Below are 18,459 nucleotides of genomic sequence, written 5' to 3' on the forward strand. Positions count from 1 at the left end.
TATATATATATATATATATATATATATATATATATATATATATATATATATATGTATATATATGGTATATGTGTCTGTACAGGCCAGAGGAGAGCATCAGATAAGTGAGCCACCAGAGATAGTTCTGGAAGTTGAACTTGGATCCTCTGAAAGAGCAGTAAATGTTCTTTTCTATGGAGAAAAGCAAAGGATTTTTAATGATTGCTTTCAAACTTTGAATGAAGAATTCTCTAAGTAACTGAAACCATTTTCCTTAAGTAAACATCTTTATTGATTATTAAGTGGTTTGCACTGGAAGAATTTTTAGTCTATATTCTTTTACTGAAGATATATGATAAAATGATTGACCTATCCTGATTCAGTCACAGAGCCACAGACTCCTGTACTTATTTATGTATTATTGTGCCTTACAACATTCTGTCAAACCTTTGTTCTTGATGTTCCATACCTGTCCCACGGAACTGTCAGGGAGCTTAAACCAAGTGTTGCTGCACATAGAGGGGTCTGATTGTTCAAGCAGCATGTGTATGGTAGAGGATTGCAAAATCGATCATCAATAGGAGGAGAGGACCTCGGTCCTGTGAAGGTTCTGTGCCCCAGTGTAGGGGAATGCCAGGGCCAGAAAGTGGGAGAGGGCAGGGTGGCAGGCATGGGGAAGGGGGAGGCAACAGGGGTTTGTTTTTGTTTGTTTTTTTGTTTTTTGGAGGGGAAACTGGGAATGGAGAAATTCGCATGTAAATAAAGAAAATATCTAAAATAAAAAAAAAAGTGCCCAAAGACAGTTAAAACATGAAGATTTCACAACTTTTCACAGGTAAACTTGAATTATAAGGTGAAAGCAAAATTGAGTAAATCATAGAAAAGTTAATTAGTTAATTTTTTTTTTTACCTTGTGGGACTGATGTATGAAAGAACTAACTTTCTTGATTTATGCCTAAAATGTTAGTTAAAATGGAAATATAAATGAAGAACTAAATTACCACCCAAGAGAGAAAATTGCAGACTAGCAAATGTGAGCCTCAGGTAAGCCAGAGAGACACACTTCACAATAGAGTAGAGGAAAAATCATAAACTTAAACTGTAAGAAAAATATTTGGTTCTCCTCATATTATGTTCAAATGCATGATATACATAGAGCTGACTGAAAAGTATCATAGAGGAGAGCTTGTCATTGTGTGACATGTTAAAATCATAACACTCTAAACTCAGAAGCTGCCAAAAGGATTTAGAGATTAAGGGCTACATACCAGGGCTGTTTTCAACAACAAAAAATTAAAAAAAAAAAAAAGAAAGAGAGAGAGAGAAAAGAAAAACACAAACAAAACAGTGATAATGTTATAGTTTTTTTTCTTTAGAACCGGGCGGTGGTGGCGCACGCCTTTAATCCCAGCACTTGGGAGGCAGAGGCAGGTGGATTTCTGAGTTCGAGGCCAGCCTGGTCTACAGAGTGAGTTCCAGGACAGCCAGGGCTATACAGAGAAACCCTGTCTCAAAAAACCAAGAAAAAAAAAATTTAGAAATGGTTTAATTTTGTTTTTAAAAAAATTAGAACTTACTTAATTCAATACAGCAAATATAAGGAAAAATTGAATTAACTCCATTCTTTGACCTTTATTGTTGGGAATAAATTTTAAAGCAAGGTCAGGTTGGAGGTTGGTGAAAGCATTATTTTATTGGACTGAGTGGTATTTCAAGTTCCAACTCTAATAGCTCTCTGCCATTAACAAGAATCGTGTTCCCTGAGGCTATGTGTTTATATACCTCTTAAAATCATGTATTTACTACATTAGAAGGAAAAATAGTCTTTGTGATTTGGAACACATGCTCTTGATTTCAGCTTGCCTCCAAATTGCCATGGTTTCTGTGTTCCTAAGTTCCCTTTTGTTATTTCTTTATACTTTTTCATACTTTGAAGTTGTCTTAGTGACCATTCTATTGCTGAAGATACACAATGAACATAACAACTCTTGTGAAAGATAAGCATTTCATTGAGGGTTTGCTTACAGTTCCAGAGGTTTAGTGCATTATCATGGCATGCAGGCAAGCTCCTGAGCTGAGGCTAAGAGGTACATCTTGATCCATAATGGGAAGGGGAGAGAGAGAGAGAGAGAGAGAGAGAGAGAGAGAGAGAGAGAGAGAGAGAGAGAGAGAGAGAGAGAAACAGAGACAGAGACAGAGAGACAGACAGAGACAGACAGAGACAGACAGAGACAGAGACACACACAGGGAGACAGAGACAGAGAGAGATAGAGAAAGAGACAGGAAAGAGAGACAGAGACAGAGACTGGACCTGCTTTTGAAACCTCAGTGTCCACTCCAGGGACACACTTTTTGAACAAGATAAACCTCATAATTATTCTACTGCTTCTCCAAGAGTGCCCCTCCCTGATGACTATGCATTTAAATACTTAAGCATATGGGGACCATTCTAGCTCAAACCACCACAGTGGTATTTTAACAAAGCTTTAAATATGGTTCAAAAGGTTAGTTTTACTAATTTTGCAAGTATTACATATTCTTAAAACAATGCCTCAAGGGAACTGAAAAATTCGTTCTAGTTTTCAATATACCTAAGACCTTTCAGGTGTACAGAATATTGAGTGGCAGGTTCAGATAACTCCATGCAGAATTTTAAGATGAAGATGACTGAAATCATTTGCCTAATAATTTTTATTGAAGCAGACCTTCTAGTAGATATGGAAATTATGTCAATTAACCTATCATTTTATATTTTGTATTTCTAACTTACAAAGTGGTGATTTATTAAAAATAAATAAATATCATCTGTCAGTTTCTCTTTTTTTCCTTTTATTTTCTTTAATGATATTATTTTAAGAATTTGGAAGTGTTTTATTATTATTAAAAACTTGGAAATGAATAAAATAACCATACACCAAAATTAAAATAACCAAAAGTGTAAAGTTTAATGTGCTCAGTATCCCAGCTTCTTTTTTCAATGCAGATTCCAACACACATAAAAGCTCATAAAGTGGTGTGGTCTTTAGGTTTGGTTATCAGGGTCTGTATCTTGATTATAGATTAAGAGTAGGAATAAAAACACCAGAAAATGAAAAGAAAAACATCACTTGCATCAGGAAACCTTTTCTAGACATTTTGAGTTAAGTTTAATTTTGAATTATGAGGAGAGAGAGATTTTAACAAATTATAAAGGGTGTGGCCAGACCAAAGGGAACCACACTAAGGCACTAGGTTCACTTTTCCACTGTGGCATTTGTTTTCTCTTTCATTTGTGGTGGAGCCCCTAGGCAGTTTAATCCTCACAGGAGATTTCACTTTCTCTTGTCATATAAACTTCAGCTCCAGTCTAGTGAGGATGAAAGTCTTTCTGAGATCCTCCCAGCAGCGCTTCTCTGGCTTCCTTTGACACAGCACTCCATCACAGCGATTTTGGCTCCTTCTTGACTCCCCATGTCATAAATCCTCAGCATATCCCACAAGGTCAACTGCAGATGAGACACAGGGGCTGCCCGAGGTGCTGACAGCTCCATCTTTTCTGAGGCAACAGGAAGGCTTGGTCCTGCAATTCAGTTGCAATCTCGGTCCAAGTGTCAGCTGTGCTTTCATCTTTAAGTGTTTGATGATGATAGTGGACTATGTTTCTGTGAGTCTAAATTGTATTTCTAGCGTTGGTATATGTGGTCCTGTTTTAAATTTTCTGGAACTGTAGGTGGGAGAAAGATCTGTCATTGTAATTGACCTGAGAATCAGGGAAAATTAAGTTCAGAAAGTCACAAAGAAGTGTGTTTGCGCATGTGCATGTACCTGTGTGTATGCATATATGTTTATTCCAATTTTCCTTATTTTAAGGTTGTATTTGCTTTAGGAATAAGATCCCTTTTGATACAATGGCTATAGGATCTTCTGCATCTCTTTTTATTGTGGTTCATTTTTACTTTAGATTTGCTTTGTAAAATAGCTGTTTTTATAAAGGTTACACTGAAATATAGAAAATTCAACTTTTGAGATATATTCTGTTAAAAGCATTGTAGTAAAGCTAAATCTGAAAGTCAATTCTTTGAAAGTTATCCAAACATAATTTAAAATATACTAATGAAAGAATTCTCAGCAAAAAAAAAAATCAGAAGGAAAATGTTATTTTTTTAAAATAAGAAAAGTTAGGCAAAATGATATTCTATCATATTTTAAGATGGCCTTACACAATCTTCACCCCAAAAAACCATGTGGAACATGTGGGAAGATGATATCTTAAGCATCAGAAACTGCACTGAGTAGAAAGATAAGAAGTTATACAAACAAAGATAACCCATAGAAAGTAAAAGTATTAAAGAGTACCACTGGGTCCCACGCTAGCTCCCTGGCCTGGCATCTGTGCACAACACCCCATGTTTACAAAGGCTCCTTACCTGTCTCAGTGCACTGTCATCACATTTGGCAAGTTTATCTCTGTGTTGGAGTTTCCTCATTTTTCATTTTGTACTGTGTACCTGTAACTATTCAAGTGACTCTGACATAGTCGTCATTGTTGGTTTTAACAGGTTAGAAGAAAAAAAATTGTAAGTTACACACTGGTAACCCTTAACACAGTTTAGAATCACTTGGGAGGCTTGTAAGAGTTGCTGGTCTCAGTTCATATACCAGATCAATTCTGAAGTAGTCTTGGCAGAGGTGGTGGAAGAATAGGGGAGTGGAGTGTGAAGTTACACCAGCACATTTCAAAGCTCTTCCAGGGACTACATTGTGTACTACTAATAAATGCCAGTGCAAGCAATATGGATGAGAATATAACACAGACCCAGATAGAGCAAGCACATTACTGTTCACTGTAGAATGCCAACTCTACATCAACCCACAAATGGTTTTATTCCAAATCTTTCTCTACTTGCACTGAACATTGTTGTTGGTCGGAAAGATGAGGAGAGGGACTTTAATGACTACACTAAGTTTTTGTGCTCTATGTTAGGAGTCCTATTCAAGGCAAACAATTTTATATTCCAGCACTAAGGTACAGAAGGACCCTGAAATCAATATTTAGAGACTGAGGGAATGGATATTCAGCATCATTTACCATATGGTCCCAGCTGAGGTCAACCTCTGTCTCATAGAAAAGTAAGTTCCCATTGTGTTGTCTACTAGTCTAACTGCAAAGTTAATCTTGTAGAGGAGATAATAGAAATTGACAAGACTCTCCTTAAATAAATAGAGCTCAGAGCTGTGCTGTAGATTTGTATATTAAATAAAGACAATTATTAAATATTGCAGATTTGTGTATTAAAGAGAGTTGAACACTCACTCATGAATAAAGTAGAGAGGAAAGCAGAGAATTTTTAGTTGAATAGGAATTTTTCTAGTGACAGATACTCAGTATTTAATGAAGGGCAGATCACTCATGAAAGAAAGGGTGGTGGCACTGGGAACGGATGCTAGTCTGCTGTTATTGACTGTACTCATAACAGAGACTTTGAGCAGGTGCAACAGTGATAGTCTAAGCTAACATCATATACTTTAAGTTTTGGGGGAAGTGGCTTTTGTGTCACCGGTATGGAAAACGTCTTAGTTCCAGTTCTCAATGGACATGGCTGGTTCTGATGGGATTCATTTCTTTTAATAGGTCATTAAACATCATTGAACTTATTAAAATTATTAAACTACAATAATTCCAGGTGTCAAATGGGATATGGATATTTAAATGTTAATGCTAGGTATATGGTATGGTATCCTCAATCACTTTATAGCTTCTAGCACCTCCATCGTTTACTATTTTCTTTTCTTATTTGATATTTTCTTTATTTACATTGCAAATTTTACCCCTCTGAAAACCACCCTATCCCATACCTCTCCCCCAGCTCACCAACCTACCCACTCCTGATTCCCTGTCCTGGCATTCCCCTACACTGGGGCATCAAGCCTTCACAGGACCAAGGGCCTCTCCTCTCATTGATGTCCAACAAGGCCATACTCTGCTACATATGCAGTTGGAGCCATGGTTCCTTCCCTGTGTACTCTTTGGTTGGTGGTTTAGTCCCTGGGAGCTCTGGGGGTACTGGTTGGTTCATATTGTTGTTCTTCCTGTAGGATTGCAGACCCCTTCAGCTCCTCCAGTTCTTTCTCTAGCTCCTCCATTGGGAAGCTTGTGCTCAGTCCAATGTTATTTTCATATATTGCGAATCTTTCTTGTACAAAGAGGAATATAGAAGTACTAATTACTTTGGTTTTATCATTATGCCATTATGCATTGATATGTATATGAAATTAACTTCTACTCTATAAATATGCATACATAAACATCATATTAATGCATATATGCTCATATATGCATATATGTAAACACACATGAATATATATATATATATATATATATATATGATATGGAGCGGGATGTCTGGTAAAATAGGTAGAAAAGACAAAACCAAGAAACCAAGAAACTAAGACTAGCATGTGAAAGATGATGATGATGCATGTCAGAGAGTTTGTGTCTTATAAGCTAGCTCCTCATCATGAAGGTTAAATGTTTAATAGGATTGTATGTTGTCTATGAGTACATCAGTGAAGCATTTGTAGATGTATATCTAGGCTGTGATAAAAAGATTTTTTCTTCAGTTGAACTGTTAATTTTTTAAGCGAATGGATTTAAGTTCCTTGAAGATTGTCATATGTGAATGAGTAAAATGTTTTAGCACATTTTTAAATGAGTTTCTTATATTTAAATTTACTTCTTTCCAAAAGGTATATTACAGTTTTAACATATATCTACAAGCATGTTATCGATGATGTGATATATTTACTAATAAAATACATTTCTATCAAGTTTTCAAGAAAGAGAAAATCTAAGTGAAAAAGATCAAGATAGAATATGGACTTAAAGCACAGGATGTTCTCAATTTTATACCAAAGTATTCTAATGACCCCAATATAAACATATATCCTAGTAGTAAAGCTATCAGGTTTTAAACTTAGGTGGTGGTCTAACCCAGGGGAAACATATCCATGAAGTGATGGAGTATTTGAATGTTTTTATGAAGCACAGAAGAAATAATTCATATTCCAGACAGGGGATAATGATTTCTTCTGTGGAAAAGTCAGATGAGCATTAAAATAGGAAAATATACAATTCAGAATCTCCTGCTTAGGGAATAACACCTGCAATAAAAACGTCTTCCCATCTCAACTTAATAAAGACAATCCCCAACTGAAAAGTCCATAGTCAAACTTATCTAGTGTCACTGAGACACTCTTTCCAAGTGATTATATAGTACGAAGTCAATTGAAACAAATGCATTAACTGTTTGATGTAGTCAGGCCACCTTATTTTTACTGACACACTAAGATAATGACTTTATAAGTGATGCATATAGATTAGATTTTATAAATACATGGTTGATTTTAAAGTAATTTTAGAAAATTTAAAAAGTTGCATATTGTAAATTCTGAAAATTGAGACCAAGCAGCTTTCACTGATGTTTCTGATAAAGACTTAACATTTGCCAAGCGCACAATGGTAGCTCCTCCAATCCTTGCACTAGGGTGGCACAGGCATGTGGATCTCTTTGAATCCCAGGCCAGCCTGATCTGTATAGTGAGTTCCAGTTTAGTCTGGGTGTCTTAATGTAGGAATTGCCTCCTACTATGTTTATTGAAACGGTTTATTTTTTAAATATAGAACTCTACTTTTTTTAATATGTGAACTCCCATAATGTTCATGTCACTTTATATAATCTGACACAATGGAATGTTCAATACCCACTCACGACTATAGGGCGAGATAACGTTTAGCATGGCACAGAGAGAAAAACTGTTGTTGCCATAGAACAGGCATAATTCCATGCATTTAATTTCTGACTGTCCCCAATAGGCTCTTCCTGGGCAGTACATCAGTTCTCAAGATGCTGTAAAGAAGTGATATTTTTTCATAAGATTGAAAAAGGCAAACAGGAGTTAGGACTTGGAACTAATCAAAGCAGACAGAGAAAATCCAATAAAATTACTTTCAACATTAAAATTAGTTAGAATGGGAAAAATACAATAGATTAAAGGTTAAAACTAAATGAGCTATTTCAAATATGGTAAGGTTGGCTTTATGGAATTCTCAGTACTAAACCCTGACATTTTAATTTAAATTGGGTTTGTAAGTTTCATACTCATCTTTCACATGAACAAGTCACCAGGACTTTCTGTTAAATCACATTTAACTGATCTTCAGAATTATATATATATATGTGTATACACACACACACACACACACACACACACATACACATATATATTATGTATGTGTATGTCTGTATATACATATATGTATACATATATGTATATACAGACATACACATACATAAGACTCCATAAGACTGCCACGACTTAAAGATGAAGAACATGGTGAACAGGCCAACCTTTTGCCAGCCTTCAGTTAAGTACCAAGTTTGATTGCTACAATTTCTCTTCTAAGTCAGGAATTTCAAACCACTTTGACTTGTATTTGTAAATCTGACCCAAGCCAAATCATATAGGAACTGATTTCTCCTGTCTCATTCCTTCAAGCACATCTAATCTATTCATGACGGGACATTAAAAATGTCCTAGAGGAAAGGTTTGGGGCATTGGTGCTGTTACAAAATTGTGCTGGCTTACACTATCCTCTGACTTTATTCTGTCTTTTCACTGTTTTCATAGGAGAAAGCAAGGGAGACAAGAAGAAGGATGGAATGCTCACAGACGTGTTTGACTTTCTGTTTTATTCACTGTTCTTACCTGACACAAGGTCTGGGCCATTTCACTTGATCAGACAGAATTAGTACAGACTGCATGTTACAGCAGGGTTGAAGTCTTTCATTTAAGCTCCTGTTGAGAGCTGGCACCAAGCAAGTACTTTCCTGATCAGTGCTATTGAAGACAACACATTCAGCTGTTTAGAGTGTTAAAAGGCTAAACAGTGTTAAAGATCCAAGAGCTTAATTAAGTCAGAATTTTCACCAATACAGCAAGCTACTAAGTAATGAGTCTAGTAAGCTCACAGACTGAGCTTTAGAGAAGCATTCTCTGAATAAAAGCATGCTTCTCTTAGCTCAAGAAAAATATCACTTCAATTTCATGCCAGCTGATTCAGTGGGAACACTTGGTCTAAACTCACTAGTCACATGATTCATGCCAGCTGATTCAGTGGGAACACTTGGTCTAAACTCACTAGTCACATAATTCATGCCAGCTGATTCAGTGGGAAGAGTTGGTCTGTACTCACTAGTCACATGACTGGAAATCTTGTTCAAAAGTCTGAAGCGTTCCTTGAACCTTCCTCTTTATGAGTTATGACTAGTGTTTATTGTGAAAAGAAATTAAGTAGTATATATATATATGTTAAAGTTAAGCTGCGGCATGCTAGGTGAGCATGTTCTAATATAAAATGCAATGAATTATTAATTATATGATAATAAATAAAAGTTAAATATAAAATAATATAATGAAAGCCAAGGAAAATCTCAGTACACTTTAGGCTATCGAAATTTATCTCTTAAGGATTCAGTGTACACAAAAGTAGAGAAAGTTTTGATCATTTGGAACTAGATTTGCAGCTTGTTGATATTTACATAACTATAAATTAATTATTCTATCATAGGTTAATAAGAAAATAACATAAAAGCATCCATAGAAATGATTCTTTTGGTAAATCAGAAACTTTGTGAGACATAACAGCTTATCCTTAAACAAAGGTACTTCAGAAAAGAAGTCCTTAAGAAATATTAAACTAATTACGCTGAAGCTTCAAAAACATGTGGGACAGAATATATCATTCTCTTTTACCCATAACATGAATTACAGTTCTTGCATAAATTCTGACAGTTAAAGTTGGAATTTAAATATCTAAAAAATGGTAAGTATAATAAATGTTTCAAAGTTTACTACTCAAATATAGCCATTTTCAACACAGGTTGTATAGCATCACAAACAAATATACCAGTATATACACATAAACTGTAAAATAAATGGCTAAGTCATATAAATCAAATAATAAAAATTATAATAACACATAAAACATAGTATTTATATATTTCAGCTAGACTTTGCTAAAGGAGTTAATACATACATATGTGAAGAATGTATTATGAAGTGAGAAACAAGATTATTTGAAGAAATAATATCATATTATAATTATTTTGAGACTAAAATGTGTTTAAGATCCACTTTTTCAGCCAAAATGAAATTGGAATGAATCTAGTCTTGCTATTGAGCTTGAAGCATTTCATGAAGGCAAGTTTATTCATACTTGAAATGCTGTCATTAAGAATAATGATTGATCATATGGAGGTTAGTATAATTTTGAGTTTCCTTTTTAAATAGTTACATTTATATTCTGTCATTAAGGGTGAAGAAGCTAATATGTTTTATGCATTTTCTCTATTCCTATCCCTACTTTCTGTAGCTATTTCTACTTCATTAAAAGTTTTAAAACTTGCATTTTCTGTTATGTACACGTATGCACATGGATGCACACATTAGAATTTGCTCACCTGTGAAGGAATATGAAAGTATGTCATTTGAATGAAATGGTTCAAACATCATAATAAGCCAAACAAGCCAGATGTAGGCATATACATATTCTATGTTTAATCACATATGTAGAATCTGACATGTGCACATGTATGTGTGTGTGTGTGTGTGTGTGTGTGTGTGTGTATGATATGAAGAAAAAATGGGGAATATTGGAAGAAAGAATGTACCCAGGTAAGCTTTTTGCCATTTTAGCATATGCATGGGTCATCTGGGAAGCAGGCGCTCAATAAGACAATGTTTACCTTAGATAGCCTGGAGGCAAGTTTGTGGAGGCATTTTCTTGATAAATGATTCATGTAGGAGGGCTTAACTGATTGATGACAGTTGGTGCCAACCCTGAACAGGTGGTCCTGGGTGGTATAGAGAGCAGGCTGAGGTAGAGGGGAGCAAGCCAGAATGCCTCCAAGGTTCCTGCTTGACTTGTCCCAGGGATTGTGGTCAAGACATGTGAGCCAACAAACCACATTTGCTTTTGGGTTCTGGAGTTTTATCTCACAGTAGAAGCCAGCAAACATAGAGGAGGGCAAAGATGATGAAAAAAAGGGAGAGTCATGAGGGACAGATATGAGCAAAATGTGATGATACAACAGGCATGAAAACACCATAAATCATTACTTATGTATGTACAATGTATGTACAAACCATACATCTTACACTTATGAAAATATTAAAAACTGAATTAAAATTAGCTCTTCTCCCTAAACACAATTCCCGTACTTGTTTGTCTAACTCCTCATTTTAGGAGTCCTCCTCTTTTCTTTTACTAATAGGGTATATTTACTTATTTATTATTTTGAGCTACAATGTTGCCCAATTTCTTAGTGGGCTTAGCAATCATTTGACTTTCATTTCCTAACTTCATAGATTATAAGAATGTTGCACTATGGACTTTTGAAAATCATTGCTTGGTTGACTGCAGACTAATATTTAGAGGATATTGTTAAATAAAGTTCATGACTACTGTATTATGGAGAGTTCTGTTTGCTTTTTACATTTTTCTGGCTATCCATATATGGTCCGTTTGTTTAAAAGAGAAGACTGGGTATTTAATATTATACTTTCATCAGTAAAAAAGAGACACATATTTCAAAATCTTTGACCTAGAAAACTTTATGTTACATAATTAATTTCACGTGATATTAAATACAAGAATAACTGAGTCCAGGAAGTTAAGTGTGTTTTCCGAATGTGCCAAAGAGAAGGAGCTGAAGCACAGAGGGGGGAAGTGTCAGGGTAAGAATGAGAAGTGAGATTCAGTGCAGTCCCTAGTGAGATGGCTGATGGAAGAAGGGGAGGTCCATACTCCTAGGTGATGCCTAAAGGCTCTGCTGGCAGAGTTGTATTCCTAGAGCTGTTCCTAGGCAGTATAGGATGAGCCACTTCCCACCTCATCATAATTTCCCCTCTACTGTCAATTGTCAACTGTCTTCAGACAGTTAAAATTCTCTGATCTTTCTATATGACATTCTCACATTGGGATAACTGAATTATAGTTAATTGGCTTTTATCAGAAGGGATTATATATATATATATATATATATATATATATATATATATATATATAACATTTAAAAGTATCTGCCAGTTGCTTTTTACACTTGAATAAGGGCTTGACTCCTAATACAATTCCAGAATAACACTTTACCTTCATCACCTGTGGTATGATTCTGTAAATTTACATCAACAAGTGATGCTTGTAGAAGCATCAGCACAGCTTTGCCTTTAGCAATTGTAAATTACTTGCTATCTCTTTGTGCCTGAAGAATTTCAGATTATCTTTTGAAATCTAAGGCACTAGCTGAGGGTTCTGATGTTTATAAACTGCCCTTCACCAGTTTCTCTTAAAGAATCATGTACCCTGTCCACCTATGATGTCAATCCTCCCATGGCTGCTTATTTTACTATGTCTTTTCAAGCTGTTTGTTAACCCTTTTTACTTCAGAACAGTAATTATGTCTTTGGCTTTTCGTTTTTAAAAATCCATCATTTTTTAACTTATTATATCTTTGCCACATTTGAACTAATTTTTATATACCTATTGCTGTAAGCTTTATTCTTTCTCATTTGTTTATCCTATACAAACTTGGTTAGCATATCCAATTTCATAACTCTAATCTATATTTATTTATATGCACTAGGTTGTCATCTTTTTTGGAGTTCTCATTTTCTTAGTATAGTCACCTAGATTTTACCGAGTGAAACATTATTGTGGAGTTGTTCTTCTGTTCTCTAGTAATCATTCAGTTTCCAACTGAAGCTTTTGTTTCCTTATTTTATTCCTTTTTGTTCAATATATTTGCACACAGTTGTTATATCATTTGGCTTTTGCTCAATTTTATGTTTTATTCTCATTTCATGTGTTTTAGTACAGTATATTGTTTTGTACACTTTTCTACTTCATCTTCTCTCAAACCAGAGTTGAAAATGTACCTTAGGTGCATGCGTTCCTATGTACGTGTGTGTGTGTGTTTGTGTGTGTGTGTGCGTGTTTGTGTGTGTGTGTGTGTGTGTGTGTGTGTGTGTGTGTATCTAGATATAGTCCTACTGATTTCTGTAATTTATTTTTCCTGGCAAGTAGTCCTTATAGATAGAAAGGATTCAGTCCAATATTTTGAATGGGAATAATATTTTGAGGAGGTATAGTTGATTTAATCAAAATGGCCTTCTGGAGAAGCAACTGCAAGCATGTGACTCAGAGGCCACTCAGAACCAGGTCAATACAGGCCACCAGACATCGCTACAGGGATGCTTTTTGAACATGCTCCATATTAAAGATAACGAAGGGGCCCTACTGCCTTCAAAAGTTGGTGCTTTTTTATAGAAGCTCAGGAAACTAACACAGGAGGAACAAAATCTTTTTCTCAGATATAGACCTAGTCTAATACATTTTTACTTTGAGAGGAATTGATTTTATTGTATACTACTTAAAAATATAAACATTTGCAATAGGTAGGCAAACTGTACATCTTCACCTATCCCTCCTCTCCATGACTCCAATGCCCAGGCTCACCTCCTCTCCATCACTCCAATGCCCAGGCTCATCTCCTCTCCATCACTCCAATGCCCAGGCTCATCTCCTCTCCATCACTCCAATGCCCAGGCTCATCTCCTCTCCATCACTCCAATGCCCAGGCTCATCTCCTCTCCATCACTCCAATGCCCAGGCTCATCTCCTCTCCATCACTCCAATGCCCAGGCTCATCTCCTCTCCATCACTCCAATGCCCAGGCTCATCTCCTCTCCATCACACCAATGCCCAGGCTCACCTCCTCACCATCACGCCAATGCCCAGGCTCATCTCCTCTCCATCACGCCAATGCCCAGGCTCATCTCCTCTCCATCACACCAATGCCCAGGCTCACCTCCTCTCCATCACTCCAATGCCCAGGCTCACCTCCTCTCCATCACTCCAATGCCCAGGCTCATCTCCTCTCCATCACTCCAATGCCCAGGCTCATCTCCTCTCCATCACTCCAATGCCCAGGCTCATCTCCTCTCCATCACGCCAATGCCCAGGCTCATCTCCTCTCCATCACTCCAATGCCCAGGCTCATCTCCTCTCCATCACTCCAATGCCCAGGCTCACCTCCTCACCATCACGCCAATGCCCAGGCTCATCTCCTCTCCATCACCCAATGCCCAGGCTCATCTCCTCTCCATCACTCCAATGCCCAGGCTCATCTCCAGCTCCACAGATGGGATGCTACAGCCTTTCATCCTTCCTCTGTCTCCAGTGGATCACAGAGACCTTCCCCTCCTAATTTTTCTTCCTTCGCTAATTGCTTAATCCTAGCGCCCAGCTCCAGCAGGCACTTCTCTGAACCCCCAGAAAACTCCAGATAGGGAAGTTGACTACAGATCTTGCCCAGTTCCTCAACTCCTCTGTCCCATCCCCCAATCTTATCCCTTGCTTTGTAGCAGACCACCTGCTGCAGCCCACTGCCTTCACTCCTATCTCAGTGGACCACTGAAATCTTCTTCCTTCCACCAATTCATTGATTCATACCAGCCTCCCATCTTCAACAGACCATCCATGAACCAAAGGCCACTCCTACCAGGGAAGCATGTAAGCTAATTGTGGATTTCACCCGTCTCTCCACTTCTCCAAGTCCATTATCCTAGTCTCATGCCTAACCCTGTAGTAGCCCACCTGGGTGAAGATTCCCTTGACTGAGAAGGCTTCGTTTTCTCGACATACTCACTCTATCCATGCTGGCGCTTACAGTCCTTCAGTCTTCTCTCTTCCAGTGTTCCCTGAGTCCTCAGGAGAGTTAAAGATAAGGGTCCCATGGTCTCTCGCTGTCTTCATACTGTCTGGCTGTGGGTCTCTGTATTTGCTCCCGTCTGCTGCAGGGGGAAGTTTCTCTGAGCAATACATTGATCTGTTTCTCTAGCTGGAGTAAACAATCTTTTCTTGTGCATTGTTCCCTGTGGCTAAATCTACTGAAAATGTGAACAACTAGTAAGGTGTGAATACCATTGTCAGATCAATTCTACTAATAATGAGTCAGGGAGGATAAAGTAGAATAAAGAAAGTTAAGGGATAGGACAAGGTTCTTACACTCCAGAGTTACTGTGACTTTCCCGCTAACAGAAGTGCGGAAAAGATTCAGTAAAATTGATGAAGCCCAAAGTTGACATTGGGTTAGCACTGATCCTCATCCTAAGTTTATTTCAATGAAGAGTGTTAAAAAAACAAACTATGCTTACTTATGACCACAATGTTTGTAATCATGTTTAGTGTGTTAGTGTTGCTCTCTCATTTTTGCACCTCCTAAAACCGCCTTACAACTTAATTTACAGAAAGAAATTCTTTATAAAAAAAATAACTAATCAGCTCATATAGTTTAACTTAATTTTTAAATGTTACTTAAAAATAAAGCTTTGCTTAATCTTTACATCTTTTTTTATAAATGAGATTCTCCGAGTAATGTAACTTAGAACCCATCAAAACATATATAAATAGCCATTACAAAGACACACAAAGGATGCTCTTGATACACACATATCCATGTTTTGAGATTATGTATTTATAGATCCTCTTATTGCCTGTCTCTATATGCAGTAATCAGGCCGCCCACAGAGACCCTGCAGCTCTCTAACCAGAACAGAAAGTCCATAGGAGAGTATGCTATGCTTTGGCTTTGCAGTCCTTCTTTGCAAACATGAGATACATTTATGGTCTGTATCTGTCCCTCTTGGGTTATACTCTAGTCCAGCGCAGGTGGGCAGGGCAGTATCCACAGCCTCTGAAAACTGGCAACTGTAAGAACCTCTTTCTCATTCCCTCTTTGGAAATAAAGAAGCCGTATCTCCCTTTATGTTCCTTGTCATGTCCTACATGATGACTATCATGTCTAATATACCCCACTTCAGGCCTTATCATTGATTCCCGTGGTCATAACTCTTACTTTCCTAGTAAAGCTCATTCTGAAGATCAATTTGATGTCAACTCTTTACTATGAACCTTCTTTCTCTTTTGTTTCTTTTTTTTTAGGAGTTCTGTTCTCCTATATGACTGACTTCATGCATAATAAACTCACTAGTATTGTTTCAGTTTGGCTAATTTTGTGTTTCTTTTCTGTAGCATAGTCAAGGATCTGGCAATAGATGAGTTAGGGTTTCTATGGAAGATGGTACGTCTCAGGATTCTGGTACAATGCTGGACTGTATCTCTTTGTAGTCTTTGATAACCAAGGCTCCATACAGAAATTGCAGTAGTGAATCACAACTAAGATTACCTGTCTGTGCGGGTCCTATTGCCAGAGGTTTCCCACAGAGATCTCCAGCCCGGCTTGGTTGGAGGAGGCCTTTTGCATAGAATCAAGCGAGCACCAACAGGGCATTTCTGCCCTGTCTTTCAAGATGCTCTGTTTCTCCACGCTGCCCTGTACTGAGTCGGGTTAGGCTGGGCCTACAGGCTGACTAGCCCGTGAGGAGTGCAGCTTCAGGCCGCATTTTGGGAGAGCAGACCTCTTCCCAAGTGTTACAGCTCTAGAACAAAAGGCTCAGACCACGGAGCAGATCTTTCACATGCTTTACTTCCCTGGATACCATACATATATATAGTTTTGGGGGATCATTCAGATTTTGGTAGCAGTTATCTCTCATTGGTTTGGGCTGAGAATCTTTATTTGCATGCAAGAAGGCTTGACCAATATTACACGTTTCTCCTGCTAGGGTCGTTGTGGGGGGTTGGGTTGAAATCTGAGCCATTGGCGCCAGGAGCAATTCAAGGAACACCTAACGCCTACTGTCCCTCCTGAGCTGATGCTCAGTGGGTCTCTGGGGTTCCAAGGTGGCCTCTACTGGACTCCGACTGTCAGAATTGCCCATTGCCCCACATGTCTGGGCACCACAAATCTGTCCTTGTTAACAATCAGTGGGGAGTCATTGTTTTCAGTTCTGTGCCCCCTGCACTGAGCTCCAACAAATAGCTCCACACAGTGTCAGTTAACAAAATTAATAGACAAGAATGTGAGAAACATCTATAGGGAAAAGGAGGTTAGACAGAGCGTGTAGGGATATGGGGATAGGAGTGTTCAATATTCATTATGCACATCTGTAAAGCTGTTAACAAGTCCATTTTTTTTTAATAAAGAAAGGTCCTTTTACGTGATTAGGTGTCACACTGATTAGGTTAGATTCATCAAATTGAGAATCTGGAGTCATCTGAGGAAGAAATCTCAATTTCAGTGTTTTTCCAAATCAGACTGGTCCATTTACATGTCTTGGGGTCAACATAGGGCTTGTCTTATTTGCTAATCAATATAGAAGATTGCAGACTGCTGTTGATGGCTTCATTCTCAGCAGGTGGTCCTGGGCTTGTATAAGAAAATTAGCAAAGCACGAACTCGCAAGGAAGCCAATAAGCAAGATTCCTCTAGGGTTTCTACTTTAGGTTTCCACCTTGACTTTTTGCCTTGCCTTCCATCTTCCATCGGTGATGGTGACTTGGAAGTAGAAGGCAAATAAAACCTTCCTTGCTTAAGTCACTTTGGGTCAGAATGTTTAATCTTAGCACTAGGAAAGGAACTAGGACCTAAATTACCCTAAAAAATAAATACACATTACTTATCCAAGAAAATAAGTGGAAGGAAAAAAATCACCCTGAATTATAGATATTAACTTTTACCATAACAAATAGTGTGTTGAACACGTAGTCAGAATCGTGAAGAACAATCCCTCAGAGGATCACACCAGGAGCAAGGCCATGCATTCACGAAGCTTTCAACACTTGCTAAGTCTTTTCTGAGATATCTGAAAAACAACTAAACAGAAAGAATATATTGTATTCTACCTACTCTTACAGAACATGTTAATATCTGCTTATGAAAATAAGCAGCTTTATTCTGTTACCATGATAACCATACTCACAGAATATCCTTTGTTTAATGGAACTCATTGGCTTTGATAGACTATACATTTCAAAGCCAGAGTCACAAATAAAAACCAATATTCAGATGAAAGTGAAAGCAATAACTTCCTCCACATTTATAGGAAAGTTTTTCAGAATAGAAGCAGCTCCATTGTTCTCGAGCGGGAGTGGAGCAGGAGTTACCATGGTAACTTTCCTAGTACTTACAAGTCATAGACCATTACCTTAGCAATCAAGAATTGATTACTGATCCTGAGAGAGAGATGGGGAAGATAACAATAGTTCCTAACCTGGTTCCTGCCTGGATCTTGTTAGCACTGCCATTCTTATGCTAAGTAAAGACTGTGTTCTCTTCCTTCTTGATGTTAGCTGTACTATTAATAATATAAAGTTTCTCGAAGTGAGCATGATGAAAGTAAAGATTTAAACACAAATAGTATAACTTGGCCTCTCCCCAGAAGCAGCAGCCATGTCATCTATAGAAAAGCACACTTAGCCAGCCTGGTCTCCAGAGTGAGTTCCAGGACAGCCAGGGCTATACAGAGAAACCCTGTCTCGAA

The sequence above is a fragment of the Mastomys coucha genome, unplaced genomic scaffold (assembly GCF_008632895.1).
Source record: "Mastomys coucha isolate ucsf_1 unplaced genomic scaffold, UCSF_Mcou_1 pScaffold13, whole genome shotgun sequence".
Classification (NCBI taxonomy): domain Eukaryota; kingdom Metazoa; phylum Chordata; class Mammalia; order Rodentia; family Muridae; genus Mastomys; species Mastomys coucha.